This window comes from Strongylocentrotus purpuratus, unplaced genomic scaffold (assembly GCF_000002235.5).
Source record: "Strongylocentrotus purpuratus isolate Spur 01 unplaced genomic scaffold, Spur_5.0 spur5_scaffold_20, whole genome shotgun sequence".
Lineage (NCBI taxonomy): Eukaryota > Metazoa > Echinodermata > Echinoidea > Camarodonta > Strongylocentrotidae > Strongylocentrotus > Strongylocentrotus purpuratus.
Genome location: NW_022145606.1, coordinates 7,866,827 through 7,882,978, shown reverse-complemented (window position 1 = coordinate 7,882,978; position 16,152 = coordinate 7,866,827). Strand labels below are relative to the sequence as shown.

Genomic DNA, 16,152 nt, shown 5'->3' with positions numbered 1-16,152 from the left:
TAAAAAACTGCTCTTCTAATATAACAATTGAGAGAGAGTGAGAGAGAGAGAGATAATGTGGACACAAAGCTGAAGACTTTGTAAATCAGTATTTAACGCTATACAACTATACTCCTGAGAAAAATATACAGATACATTTTATTGATGAGAAGGCAAAAGAGAGTTAAAGAAAACGAAAGATACAAGAGAAAGGAGAAAGAGAGAGAGAGAGATAGAGAGAGAGAGAGGAAGAGAAATGCAGTCTCATACATTTTCTCTCTCCAGGCAAACTCTGTCTGCTTTTTTATGTAAAATGTAACCCACTAACTCACACACACACACCCGCTCTCACTCACCAACACTCAATACAGAAACACACCTACACATAAAAAACCCTCCAATGCATTTCCCCCACACACTCATCCACACACACACACACAGAGTGCTATCTTGTCTAGAGTCTATGCGGGTACTAGTAGACGACATCGCTCGGAAAGAGAGAGAAAAAAGGCATATATTACATAAATATCTCCTGACAAGCACTCGGGTTCATAGAGAGGACACCGGCCGAGACATCAGGGTGGGATGGATGTGCGGAGGAGAGAGAGAGAGAGAGAGAGCAGGGAGATAGGTGCTTAACGAATGAACGAAGGAATGAACGAAGAAACGTCGGAATGGATCGGCGAGGGTAATGCCGAATTGCTCGATGATGCACCCAGAAAGTGTAAGGTGGTTGGCCTTACGCTCAAATGTACGTGGTCGGCTCAGACCTCTGGTTGGACAGCCTGGTTCAACAGATGGTCATCTCATAACAGTGTGAACATGCTTTGTCCACACATGACAATCTTTGTTCTCAACTCTTTCAATGACGATTAATGCATGTGAGCATGTTCAGACAGGGATTAAGAATATTGTTGTAACTGTGTTTTTCTTTTTCACCTCCCTTTCCATACTAATAATTAATGTGGGTGTGTTCACAAAGAAGTCATTAAATGTGTTATCTGAATGAAATATGAATGTAAGTGTGTAAACATGCTTTGTCCACATATGACAGTCTTTGTTCTCATCTCTTTTAATGTAATTCATGCATGTGAGTATGCTCAGGCAGAAATCAAGAATGAGTTACATCTCTTTAACAATGTAAGACACAATGTAAGGTTTGATGTAAGATTGTCAGCTCAATGTGAACATGGTTTGTCCACACATTCTTTGTTCCCATTCCTTTCAATGTAGATTAATGCATGTGAGCATGTTCAGACAGGGATTACGAATGGGTTACATCTCTTAATGACCTCCCTTTCCATTTTCGTGGTTAATGTGGGTCATTAGGAAGTCATTAATATGTGTAATCTGAATGTAAGATGTTCACTGTAATGTTAGATGTAGGATTGTCAGATTAATAAAGACATGTTTTATCCACACATCCTTTGTTCTCATCCCTTTCAATATAATTTATGCATGTGAGCAAGTTCAGATAGAAGTTAAGAATGAGCTTCAACTGCACGTTTCTTATTCACCCCATTTCCGTCTTTATTACTAATGTGGGAGTGTTCACAACAAAGTGATTAAAAAATGAAATCTGAATGTAAGATATTTTTTGTCCATACAGTTAATTCTTTGTTCTCATCCCTTTCAATGTTAATTAATGCAAGTGAGCATGTTCAGATAGAAGTTAAGCATGAGTTGTAACTGTGCTTTTCTTATTCACCATCCTTTCCATGTTGATAATTAAGGTGGGTGTGTTCACAATGAAGTCATTAAAAGGTGTAATCTGAATGAAGTATGGATATAACAGTGTGAAAATGCTTTTTCCACACATTCTTTGTTCTCATCTCTTTCAATGTAGATTAATGCAAGTGAGCATGTTCAGACAGAAATTAAGAATAAATGTTAAGTGTACGTTTCTTAATCACCCCCTTTCCATATTGATTACTAATGTGCATGTTTTCACAAAGAAGTCATTACAATGTGTAATCTGACTGTAATATGTACACTGTAATGTTAGATGTAAGATTGTCATATTAATGTGAACATGCTTTATCCACACTACACTATCTCAGTTCAGAGCCAGACAGATGTTACCTCTGTGCTAAAGTAAAAATATGTCTGTAAGTTAACACCCTTCTGGCTCCAAACAGACGACTAGTTCTCTAAATTTTAAATCCTCATTCAACAAGTCTATTAATTACTGAAAGCATATTCATTCATGAACTGTAAGAACATGGTAACTTACATGTACGTGTACTTTAAAGGAAAACATTAGAAAGATTATTGCATCAGTGTTAACATGCCTCGTCCAAACCACAGATTCTGAATTAATGTTTGAATAAATGTCAATATAACGTATTACTGCATATACTGTACAGTAGTATCTCTCCTCAAGTAAAAGTGAAAAGATACAACATAAAGGTGAAAGCATGTTCATTCATAAATTGTATTCATGCATCAGTGTTAACATGCCTTGTCCAAACCACAGATTCTGAATTAATGTTTGAATAATTTCAATTTGTACTACATGTACTGCATATCACCTCAAGTAAGGGAGAAAAGATACAACATAATATGACCTTTCCTCAACCCTCATCACCCTATGTTGTTTACAATCACAGAGGTAGCTGAAAACTATCCTCCTCACTCGTAACTTAAGGAAAACGGATGGGGAGGGTGTTGCCCGGGAAAATTGCTCGCTAAGTATTTGGGCCTCCGCTCGCATGATTGGCAGTAATCAACCGGTGCTTCGGCTACCATTACACACGTGCATCAACACAAATAAAAATCTATTGATACGAGAGACCGTCTGAACCTATTAGCTATAAACTCCACATGCACACACACACACTTGCTTGTGCAGTTCAATGGAACTTAAACCCTCTCATCTGAACACAAACTCTGAATTCTTGTGAAAAAATTAGCTAACATGTTGTAAAATACAAATTACAAACATAAACAATCACATAATGTTGTGTTGGTAGAGTAAAATTGGATTGTAGTTTAGACAGATGATGATTAACTCCCTTAATGAACACACTCTTCATTACACATTAGGAAATAAGAGTCATGAGCTGATTCTTGTGTAAACATTCTCTAAGATGTTGATAAATACATATTCCACACATAAACAAACACACACACAATGTTGTTGTGGTCCGGTAAAACTTAATTGTAGTTTAGAATAGATAGATGATGAATAACTCCCTCATATGAACACACTCTTCATTACAAATTAGGAAATAAGAGTCATGAGCTGATGCTTGTGTGAACATTCTCTAAGGTGTTGGTAAATACAAATTCCACACACAACAAACACACAATGTTGTGGTAGAGTAAAACTAAAAACTAAGTTTTATAAACAGATGATGAATAACTCCCTCGTATGAACACACTCTACAGTCTACATCACACATTGGGAAAAAAAAAGTCATGAGCTGACAAACTACTAATCACCATCTCTCAACTCTGCTGGCTGTTGGCACATACATGTATACCAAGAGCAAAGGTAAATTTGATTTTAATTTCAAGTTGTAGTGGCAGCTAAAGGGTTATATAGGGTTGAATATAACAGAAGTTCTGATGACTTAATTTACATGTGTACCAACAGTAAAAGTAGCAATCTTAACCAAATTTACTCTAAGAAAAAGAAAAATGAAATTAAAAATAGTCATTTCATTCAGCCTGTCTTCCTTGTGCACAAGCTCACATTTGAGATGCATTTACAGTCAATTGCTACATGTAATATATTGCATGCATGTAGAAACAAAAGGGTTAAAATTGTTGTTACTGTCAGATGATATCATGAATGTCAACTTAATGCAATGAGATCTGCATCTATGAGTATAAGATGCCGCTACTCCTCATGTGTATTGAACGCTGGCCAGTTTGAAGTTCTCTTTTTTTTTCTAAGGCCCCGGGCATGGCATTATAGATTCATGGGACGATGGGGTCACGGAGAGTTCATATCTACTGCTGATACCGCCTAGCTGACTGAAATTACGCCCCTCTCTCTTTCTCTCTGTCTCTTTGTCTCTCTGTCTCCCTCTTTGTCTCTGTCTACCTCTGCCTGTCTCTCTCTATAATACTCTTCCCTATCCCTCTCTCTATCTCTTTCTCTCTGCCTCTGTCTCTATATCTGCCTCTCTCTATCTCTCTGTGCCTCTGTCTCTCTGTCTCTCTCTCTCTCTCTCTGCCTTTCTCTCACTCTTATGAAAGTAACAATCTTCGGAAGGCTCGCTACTCAACAAGATGAAGTGTGGATAGAATTCTTTGAACTTTAATGCATAAATAAAAGGGTTCAGTCATCAGGGAATTCAGATACACATGAACGTATGTATTCTCAAGTTATCTTATCTCTCTGCCTCTCTCTCACTCTCTCTCTCTCTCTATCTCACTCTCTCTGCCTCTGTCTCTCTCTCTGTGTCTCTATCCACCTCTCTCTCTCTCTGTCTCTCTGTCTGTCTGTCTCTCTCTCTCTCTCTCTCTGCCTGTCTCTCACTCTTGTGACTGTAACAATCTTCGGAGGGCTTGCTCCTCCATATAAAGATGAAGTGTGGATAGAATTCTTTCAACTTTAATGCATAAATAAAAGGGTTCAGCCATCAGGGAACTCAGACTTACAAGTACACATGTGTATGTGTTCTCAATTTATCTTACCGTAATTCTGAATGTAAAACTAAAAATATTTCAATTTTAATGCATTAATAATTGGGTTTAACCAACAAGGAATTTAGAATTACGTTTCATGTGTACAATGTATAAACTATTCTCAAGTTGTTTTAAATCTGAATGTAAAACTAACAAAATTTCAACTTTAATGCATAAATAAAAGGATTTTAGCCAACAGGGATTTGCTTGAATTTAAAAGTAAAATTCTTTCAGTCTATGTACATGTCCTGTAAATAAGTGAGAGAGAATTGTCATGAAGGAATTGTGAGTTGTTCTGTACAAGTACATGTACTGCATACAAGTGGCAATTAACCTTTTTGTGTCTGAATTTTTACATGAACAAATGAAAATTATTCCAAGTCTAATGCATGAATAAGGTTTTTTTTTCCCCAACAGGGAAATCGTAAGTGGTTATTTTTATGTATAAAGTACAGTGAACATGTACAGTATGTGTTCTCAACTTGTTTTTTAAAGTTTTACTGTAAAACTAAAATTCTATAATTTGCTATGCACGAATGAGATGGACCGGGGAGGGAATTATGACTTATTCATAATCTTCAAGTCAAAATGTGCAATGCACACATGTTCTAAACTTTCATTATGTTTTGTAAAAACTAAAAATCTTTGAACTTTAATACATACATGAGGGGGTCCAGACAAAAGGGAATTGTGACTTGTATTTTACAAGTTTACCAGACTATCAGCCTTTTCACACACAGCTAAAATTCTATAAACATGATTAGTTTAAAGGGCTTTAAACTAATCAGCTGTACATACGACATCATTCACACACAGAAATTTCGGTACGATCGTTAATCATTTCGTGATTAACTACTGCTCTTAAAATGCGCAGTAGTGCTATTGCACATTGAAGGTCATGTCATATCAAACAAAGCGCACGCTCCATCCAGTTTGAACACATTTAAACATGAATAACCTTTCACACACAAAATGTCAAGCTCTCTAGATACAAACTTCGTATCTGCAGCCTGCTTTGAGGGGCGTATGAATCGCGACTTTGTATCTATTCGAACATCGTATAAACGATGTTCACACAGGGAAAATTTTCTTTAAACACGTTTAAAACTGTTGAATTTTAGCTGTGTGTGCAAAGGCAGTATGTCCTCTCATGTTCTCTCACTTCTGAATGTAAAACTAAATTCTTTCAATTTTTATTTATTAAAATGAGGGGGTTTTCACAAAAAGAAAATTGCATTAAAAAATTCAGTTGTTAAAGGAAACCGAACCCCAAGTAATAACTTTACTTATTCCGAGAGATTTATTATATTATTGCCCATACATCTACAAGATTCCCCAATAAATTTTATGAGAGAGGAATAAAGCAAAAATAAAGTACAGTTTCTCAACACGACATGGGCATCGCCATTTTCTTGATAATGTGACGTACTATGCGAAGTCGTTTATCAAGTAATGTATTCAAATTTATGGATGCTTCTTTCCCAGACGTGTGTGGTGATGAAGCATTTCATTCACCTGCTAGTATCCTTTGTACTATACTTGCCAGAATGCAAATTGCATAAATAGGTTAGTTCTATTCTGGGGTGAAGGTTTCTCATAAACGAAATAGATTTGTCAACTGCTATAGTGTAGTATTTATAAATGAATTTTGTTACAATTGTACCCCAATTATTTGTTTTTCACCTATTATAATTTCTATCATCTCAGTTATTATTTTTTTTAATTGAAAAGTAAAGGTTTCTTTATTGATTTAAAAATCCTTTCCAACTAAAACTTGGTGCATGATACATGTACAACTTCAACAGGTACGTCACATTTTCAAGAAAATGGCTGCGCCCATATCATGCTGAAAGGCATCACATCATGCCAGGAATATCTTCATTTATATATATCGTGTACATTTTCGTAAGGAATATTGTACATCAAAGGGCAGGAATACATCTCATTTTTCAGAATACCTACACTTATTCTTTGGGTTTAGGTTTCCTTTAACTGTAGCTTTGAAAGGTATTCTGGGCCCCATTTCACAAAACTTGTCATCAGTGACAAATTACAGTTTTTGTTAAAAGCTAGTGAAATCCTTGCTTCTGATTGGTTATCAGCACATTTGTTACTAATTTTTGTCATTCGTCATTGAAAAAAGTCTTTGTGAAATGGGTCCCTGGTAATTTATTACATTTTAACAGAAATTTCTGTCAATGTTAATCATAATTAAATGAAGGGTTATTACCATCAGATTAAAATTGTTATTTACATGTAATAGCATGCCCACTATGTATTGTTCTCAAATGGTCTCAATTGTAGATTTAAACTGATATTCGTTCAATCGTCATTAGTTAATCGTCATAAGGGTATAAGGGAATTGAAAGGCTTCTTTTTCATGTACAATAATGGATGTGCTTTTTTTGTTCCTGGATTTTTAAATTTTTGACCTCATCAATAAATTATATCCTTTCAATGTTTTCGAAAAATATTTGTTTACACACTTTGTTTGCTTGTTGTTGTTTCTATTCTTACCTTGTCCCATATTTTGTTCTAAACGATTGTAAGACTTATTAGCTTTCATATTTTCTTATCTCAACCTCGCTGGGGATAAGCCCTTTTAATTAGGCCTTCGCTAGTCCCTCAACATCATACTCAATTGTCATGTTATGTATACTTTTCTGCATGTTTTTATTCCAACGTAATATTTGTTTTCTGCATTCTTTTACAGTTACTGTTTTTATGATTTTTGTGGAAATAAATGAATTGAATTGAATTAAATATGCTATAAATGACAATTCCAAAAAGGAACACCAGACCACAGGGTCTGTCAGCTCAAGATTGCTGTTTAACCAGGGGGGTGTTTCACAAAGATCCTAAGTTAAACTTATCTCTAAGTGGGACTTAACAGTTATGGAAAGCCGTTAGCATCTTTGAAAATATTTTGTAAAAGTTATTTTAAAAGGCATAAATGTTGGTTCAAATCATTCATATTTTCTATTATCATAGGATATTTCATGTTCTTGATGTGGAATTTATGAAAAGTCTAAAATACTTGAATTTTTGCTTTTGACCATATTTCATTTCAAGTCTACAAATGGCTCTCCATAACTTTTAAGTCAAACTTAGAGATAAGTTCAACTTAGGATCTTTGTGAAACACCCCCCAGACACTTTAATTCTAGATTCATAGGCTTGAATTCTTTCCCCAATAAAATCAACTTCAAATTAAACTGGAAGTAATTCTGCCAAAAGAGAATCATTTGTTATGATTCATTACCGTATTTCTCTGATGCTTTGATTTTGACATGACTACAATGAAGTGAATGAACAATGTTTGTGGTGACCTTTGTAATGAAACTATACATGTACATGACACAAGAGGACTGTTTGTTTTTTATAAGCAGATTGATTTCATGCTGTTTGACAAAATAAATGAATTGTTGCCATGTACATGTACAGTAGGCCTACACAGATGCTTCCATTAACTTTTAAGAAAAAAACTCTTTTTAAAGGAAATAAATTAATTCCTGTTAAATTGGTACTTGCAGTGTCCTTTTATATTTTCTTGTAAGTTTTTGTATTCTATTTAAATTAAAATGTAACACAAAGTTTTAACAAGTTGTAAATATCCAGATTTCATTCAGATTTTCTCTAATACTCAACCATTTAATTCATGGCAAGAAATTTGAACTATTGCAATTTAGCAGGTCCACCAAAAGCTCCCATACTAGTGTTTTCACACTGAGTCAAATGAAACATCATATCCTTTCTATTTCCACGAAGTGACGATAGTGAGGAAAATCTGCACACAAATTGTATTCGATTTGCATTCACTACCGTCACTTCGTGAAAGGGACGATATATGTAAATTGGACACACTTTGTCAAGTTGTCACATTGTTAGTAACTTGTATTTCATATACACACTAGACAAGAGGACAAACTGACCAGCAGTTTCTCAAATTTATCTTGATAGTTAGAATGCCAATCCAAGTATCTCTCTAAATAAAACTGAGTGGTGATGACATTTAAAGATGAGGACAGTGCGTTCACTACACGGCAAAGTGAGAACGGCCCAAGGTACAAACGTATACAGGCTATATAGTGGGAATGGACAGTGGTACATGGAAAAACGTGATGTAAAACGAAGTAGTGAGAACAGTCCCTGAATTGAATTATTGAACTGGTTCATCTGATTGGTAATGTAACTTTTTTCTTCACCATTAGTAGAAAAAATATCAATTTTATTCCCTATCTTCTTCTTTTTTCAACTCTGTATTTACACAATGTACACAATATCTATATTGTAAATGATTTGTTTTGTTTTGTTTTGTTTTGTTTAATTTCACTCTACTTGAATGATGTACATGTTTATTCTTCTCTAACGAGTGAAAGAAATAAATTCTGAGATTTTAAGATCAAAATATACATGTACTGTAAGAGCTGTTGTAGAAAGCATAACTTTACATGTACTAGGGGGGGGGGGTGTTTAACAAAGATCCTAAGTTGAACTTATCTCAAAGTTGAACTTATCTCAAAGTTGAACTTATCTCAAAATTGAACTTATCTCAAAGTTGGACTTAAAAATTATGGAAAGCGTTATTTAAAAAAGTCTTAAAATACTTGATTTTTTGCTTTTGAATATATTTTATTTTAGGGCTACAAATGGCTCTCCATAATATTTAAGTCCAACTTTGAGATAAGTTCAACTTAGGATCTTCGTGTGGAAACAGGGTGAACATATAGGAGCTGCAGTGCTAACGTTCCAGGGTGGTAGTCGTGGCGTGATTTTATTCAAGAAGCAGAGAGTCATGCAAGGTTCATTCTATTTTTAAGCCAGCCCTGGTTGCGTACGAGCTTCAGCATCCAGCGCTATCTGCCTGAATCTGCCGCATGCATTCACTGCTTCATAGCAGGTGGTTCGGTGTATTGTACACATGCTCTGTGTAGGCTATGTCGGCAAAGCACGAAGAGAGGGATAATAATGTGGCCGTGTATTGTTTTGCTCAGTAATTTGGGGGTCTCCATAGTGGAGTACTTCATTCATCTGGGTGGAATGCTCTTCCAATGAATATTCATAATGTCGAAACCTTTGAAGTGTTGAATATTCATAAACATCCAAGACTATGAAGTGTGGAATATTCATAAACATCCAAAACCATTGAGTGTTTAATATTCATTAACATCCAATATTATTGAAACATTGATAGTTCTTCTGCTGAATACTCCAATATATTCAATCATTGCTGTTGAAAATGCATAAACATCCAAAACATTAAGTGTTGAATATTCATAAACAACCAAAATCAATGAATCATTGAAGGTTCTTCAGCTAAATTCTACATTATCCAATAACATTCAATCATTGCTGTTGAATATTCATAATATCCATAACCATGAAATCATAAGACTTGAATATTCATAGATATCCAGAATTATTGAATAATTATTGTCTTTATTATTCATAAACCTTTAAACTCACTAAAATCATTTAAAGTTCTTCCATTAATAAATAACACCATCTGAAAACATTTATAATCTATTATTGAATATTCATACATTGTGTTTTCAATATTTGCAAACAGTATTCACGAAGTTCTAAAGCATTCTATTTCAAAGGCCAATAAACATCATTCATCAGATTCTCAATTATTTAATTCTAATTAATGGTGTCTACAAATTAAACTTGTATCAATCAACTTCAAATAAATTGAGTACATATTCTTCCGTCTATTTTGTTGTTGTTGAAAAATTATAATGATAATAATCATGAAGATGATCATGCTGATAACAATAATAATAATACTAATGTATTCATACATGTATATAGAGAAGTTTCAATTCATGTAAAAAGCTATCTACCGGGTATCATAAATACAGATTAAATTCCTCAATATAGAACACTTTGCTTGTTTTAATGCTATGAAAATGAAAGTGAAATTAGAACTTGAGTGCAGTGCATTGATTCTATTTTGGTGGGAAAACGTGGGCGAATTAATGCTAAAACAATTGCTATTAATAAACATGTGATCCCCTTTATGCAGGCAACCACATCTAAATTAGGAACACCAGGTCGGTTTAATGATGTCAAGGGGAATATTGAACAGGGAAACACAAGTACATGGTCATGTTAAACAGTTTCACATTGCATGTAGTTCTGCCCTAGATTTAGGAATGGGGAAAAAAGAAATAAGGAAAAGAACCAATGTTCATTATAGTGAAGAGGTACATGTACATATACAAGTATAAAATAAACCCATTATTGTAAATGTTCAGCATTCGGCCATTAATGTATTTTAAAATCAATGTTTAAAGCACCACTGCATTAGTTTGGCCGGGGGGGGGGGGGGATGTGTTAGACCTCCCTGCATGGTCACTGACAGGTTATTATCTCACCAAATCAGCTCTCAATTAACATAACAAAAAGGGGATCATGGGGGACCAATGGTCACCGATTAGGAAATGTTTGATATATAGAGGGCGCAAGTAGCTATAAGTAGTGCAGTTGGGCTTTAACATCACTTTATATCAAAGTTAACTGACTTAGGTCAATAACAGCCGTATCAATTAAAGCGCTTCAAGAAGGTGCAAAAAATGTAATGGCATAAAAATATTGCTCTTTGATTAGGAAAAAAAAAGAAAACATTAGTACATTTTGAATACTTGAATACTAATGTACTGATGTATGGGTTTGAAAGTTAAGCTAGTGTTAAGCTAGTGATAAATAATCAAGTTATTTTTTCTTATTTTGTGATACATTTCGTGGGGAAAAGAGTTTATTTTTGTGGCTGAACACCGCGCTCTATTATAGGCTAAGGTACATTATGACCTCTGACATTTACAATGCATAAGCATGTTCAGACTTGTCTGGATGAAAGTTATTCATGACACGTACGGAACTGTATTTGTTACAATCTCCAATTCTATTTGCATCTTGAAAAAAAGAAAATGTACATGTAGCAGTACACCAAGGAAAATAAAAAAAAAACATAATACATTGTTGCCCATAAAGATTTGTCTTACCTCTTTTAATAAAATGATTGACAATATGATTTATTTTTGAAAGATAGCGTAGACAGTAGAGTTTAGATCTCTTCAGAAGTTTATTGATCAAGCTTGAGTCATAGAGATTAAACAACAAAGTTTAATATGAGAAGATCTAAACTTAATCCAGAATAAAAAAGAAATGAAGAAAGAAAGGGGCTACGGGATAGGGCATGGAGGGGTGGTGCACTATTCTACACTAATCTTTTAGGGTAAAAACTGCTCTGATCTCCTACACGTTCAATGCAGAAAATGCCCCTCGTCATATTCTGGAAACTACTACAAATTTATTTTAATGTTTCTGAACAAAATGTTTATTAAAAGCATTGAACTGCATTATCAGTCAATCCATCCATTGACCAATCAATTAGTGAATCTATCCTCAATCTATTCATCCATCCATTCATTCATTTGCAAAGCTTCTGCTGAACTTTGGAACAAATTACCTTTAAATGTCAACAACTGTCAAGCTGTTTATTCAAAACTTGTCTTCAGACACATTTATTCAAAATTGCTTTTGATGATTGATTTACTCTATATATTTCATATGTATTGTAATTTGTAGGTTTATTTTCCTTTTTTTTGTTTTGTTTAATACACTGTTTGTATTTGTTTTACAGGTATATCATTGTATTTTTTTTGTTATAGCGCATAAATTTATTATGGGCTTTCCCAACTCAAGCTATGCTTTCCGGGTTTTCGCCTCCTTCCGTATCTGAATTATTTACTGTATACTCTATGTTGAAATAATTGTTACATATATCATGTATATATACATTGTGTTTCATATTGTACTGTTGAGAAGGAAATAAATGTTAATAAATACAAAAATACCCAAAAATAGAGACTTCGGTGGTAAGCGCTTTATGAGCACCGTTTTTGTTATTATTATTATTCATCAATGAATCCATCCATTTATTCATTCATCTACAAGGATTCATCTAAGACATCTATCCATCAATTAATTTATTAATCTTTCCATCCATCAATCCTTCCTTCCTCTATCTATCTATCTAGATTCATCGATTAATCCATCCTCAATCTACTCTTCCATCCTCAATCTATTCTTCCTCAATCTATCCAGACTATCCTAGAACTATTCAACAATCCATCCATCCATCGACCCATCCTTTCTCAATCTATCCATCCATCCATCCATCCTTCCTCATGTACCCATCCATACATCCTTTCTCAATCTATCCATCCATCCATCCATCCTTCCTCATGTATCCATCCATACATCCTTTCTCAATCTATCCATCCATCCATCCATCCTTCCTCATGTATCCATCCATACATCCTTTCTCAATCTATCCATCCATCCATCCATCCTTCCTCATGTATCCATCCATACATCCTTTCTCAATCTATCCATCCATCCATCCATCCTTCCTCATGTATCCATCCATACATCCTTTCTCAATCTATCCATCCATCCATCCATCCTTCCTCATGTATCCATCCATACATCCTTTCTCAATCTATCCATCCATCCATCCATCCTTCCTCATGTATCCATCGACCCATCCTTCCTCAATCTATCCATCCATCCATCCATCCTTCCTCATGTATCCATCCATACATCCTTTCTCAATCTATCCATCCATCCATCCATCCTTCCTCATGTATCCATCCATACATCCTTTCTCAATCTATCCATCCATCCATCCATCCTTCCTCATGTATCCATCCATACATCCTTTCTCAATCTATCCATCCATCCATCCATCCTTCCTCATGTACCCATCCATACATCCTTTCTCAATCTATCTATCTATTCATCCTCAATATATCCATCCATCCACCAATCCATCCTTTCTCAATCTATCTATCTATCCATCCATTCATTCATTCAATTGACCATCCATTCATTAATTCAATCATTTTATTTAATCTATCATTTTCTCCTTCTGTATGATTTCTATGTTTTTCCTTAGTCTATACTCTATACCCAAATCAATAATCCTCTTAGCTCTTCCGTTATGTATTTCTATGTTTTTCCTTTGAATTATCCTCTTCTCTTTCCTTAAGTATTTCCTTGTTTCCTTTTCCACTATCCTTGTTTTCACTTTTCTATCATCTTTCCTTCCCTGGGTGTACGTGCTTGCACATGTACTACTAGTATAGTGCGCTGACGACTTAGACTCTTTCACCAGAGCACTTCAAGAATTATTTTCGCGAAAATGGCTAAACAGTTGTGTAAAAAAAATATGCGCTCCCGGGACGATGGAGCTTCGATTGACTGACCATCTTGACCACTTTCAGAGAATGCATGCATGGTAATAAACACCAGTTTGCAGGCGCCACAGGCAACAACTTCAGGCCATGCCAGATCTCCATATAAAAACATTGAACAACACAATTTTCTTAGTGATGTAAATATATGGTGTTTTTAAACATCAACTTGCTCATATATTTTGTTTTTCACTGTATTTTCTTGTATTTGTTATTTTGCCAAAATAACAACAACAAAAAAATGATAAAAAGAAAGTGTGAAATGAGTCGGGGAAATGAGACTACAGTATGCACAACTCTCTACGCAACCTGATATCTGGGACCCATATATATAAAGCATTTTTACAATGACCAAAATCAGGAACGAATCTGCTGATAACCAATAAGAAGCAAGGATTTCACTAGCTTGTATAATTAACAAAAACTGTCATTTGTCACTGATAGACAAGTTTTGTGAAATGAGGCCCTGGAAGAAAATGACCATTTCTGCCTCAAGGTAAGACTAGTATATAGTTAATAATTCATATTAAGAGAGATGTTGTCCACAATTGAATAATTGAACACTTGAACCAAGAACCTATTTTAAGGTGACAATTGACAATGGGTTTCATATATTTCCTTGATGCTGTAGCTGCATGGGTTTAAAGGCATCGTTTAACAACATAATCTGAGATGCACGGCCCTACGTATTATCAGTGTCTGTGGTATGCGCTTTAAAATGATCAAGAAGTGCCTTAAAAAAGAAAAAAACCTTTGAGTGACCGATTCTACCATACTCGTTTTCCCCAATAGACTGTAGTGTTATGAAAACCGCTTGGCAAACGGTTTTCAAAATTTGTCAATCCAATCATAAATATCTTGATAATCTGACAGGCTCTGGGCTTGTAAAATTCACGGGGTTCCTGACTGACCTAAAGGTTTATAATTATGATTGCAGCATGAGCTAAATCCAGGATTTGTTAAAGAATCTGAGACAAAGTTACCCAATCCCTTTAAAGGCAAACATTACCATTACTGAAAAACAGGAAACTTGTGTGTGCAGGGAAAATTTGAAAATTACAACGGATTCTGCTTCACAAGTATCATGCTCCCAAATTAATAGGCCATTTTCATAATGTACATGTAATCAAATCACGGTAATGCACAAATCGTTGTTAAGTGCCATCACGTAGAAAAATATCTAATTCACCTGTTACACATAATTGTACATTGTTGCTAGGTAGGACAAGCCATGATGTTTGTTCTGCCTAGCAACAATGCATTCTGACTACTGTACCGGGTAATACAATTATTTGTTAACAAGTGAATGAAATAATTTGTACCATGGCTCTTAAAGGTAAAGACCAGTATTGGAAACGCCCCAATTTCAAAAAATGAAATGGAAGCTCTCGTTACCAATCATGTGAAAGAATATGTTTTGACTAATACATGATGATACAAAATTACCAATCATGTGAAAGAATATGTTTTGACTAATACATGATGATACAAAATTTGCCGGGATACCGCCTACTAGTTCATATATTTGGTAAATTTGTTTCTCTCATGGACTGTGAGAGATATAGGGTAGTCCCATATACATCTTTCTGTGTATAGTGCTTGTAAATTTACGAAGAATGGGCCAAATTTCTTATCATTTTGATGATTCCAGAACCTTGCAGATGCTAGATGCTAGATGATCAACCTTTTCTGATCGATTCCACAACGTTTCTTTCACAATGCAATCGCATGACCATAACTGGTCTTTTACCTTTAACATAGATTTATGAATTAATTTTGATAACATTACACAAATGGTCTATTGGATCACAATAGACACAACACAATATTTTTGTAGTTCGTAAAAGTTTCTTAGTTCCTTAAAAACAACTTGTAGATATCAATTCCTGTTGCAGGGTGGGCATGTACACTACTCATCCAAAAACGGTATGAGCAAACTTTACCAGCAGTGCAAGTGGTAGTCCCCCCCCCAAAAAAAAAAAATTGATGATTTTTCAAAATGGTCTTTTGGGTGTCCATGCATCCTTCGTGAAGTAGGCGACTTGGCAAACACTGAGCCAACGGTATTACGCTCCCGTACGGAGGTACTCATAAAGGGACACTACTACGCACCGGAGCGTAATACCTGTTGGCTCAGTGTGCTGCCCTCTATATACCCCTGCAGGAGCTACTTTAAATTGGCTTCATGTTCATGAATGATACAATGATATATGATATGATACAATAAAATGATCAAAAATAAATAACAAATTTAAAAAATATGAAGATGAAAG

General features: G+C 34.8%; 1 protein-coding gene across 2 annotated transcripts in view; it reads right to left on the bottom strand.

Annotated features, from left to right (window-relative positions):
• LOC579034 (transcriptional activator protein Pur-beta) overlaps positions 1-16,152 on the bottom strand; it is a 54,431-nt gene that overhangs the window by 18,347 nt on the left and 19,932 nt on the right. The window lies entirely within an intron of this gene.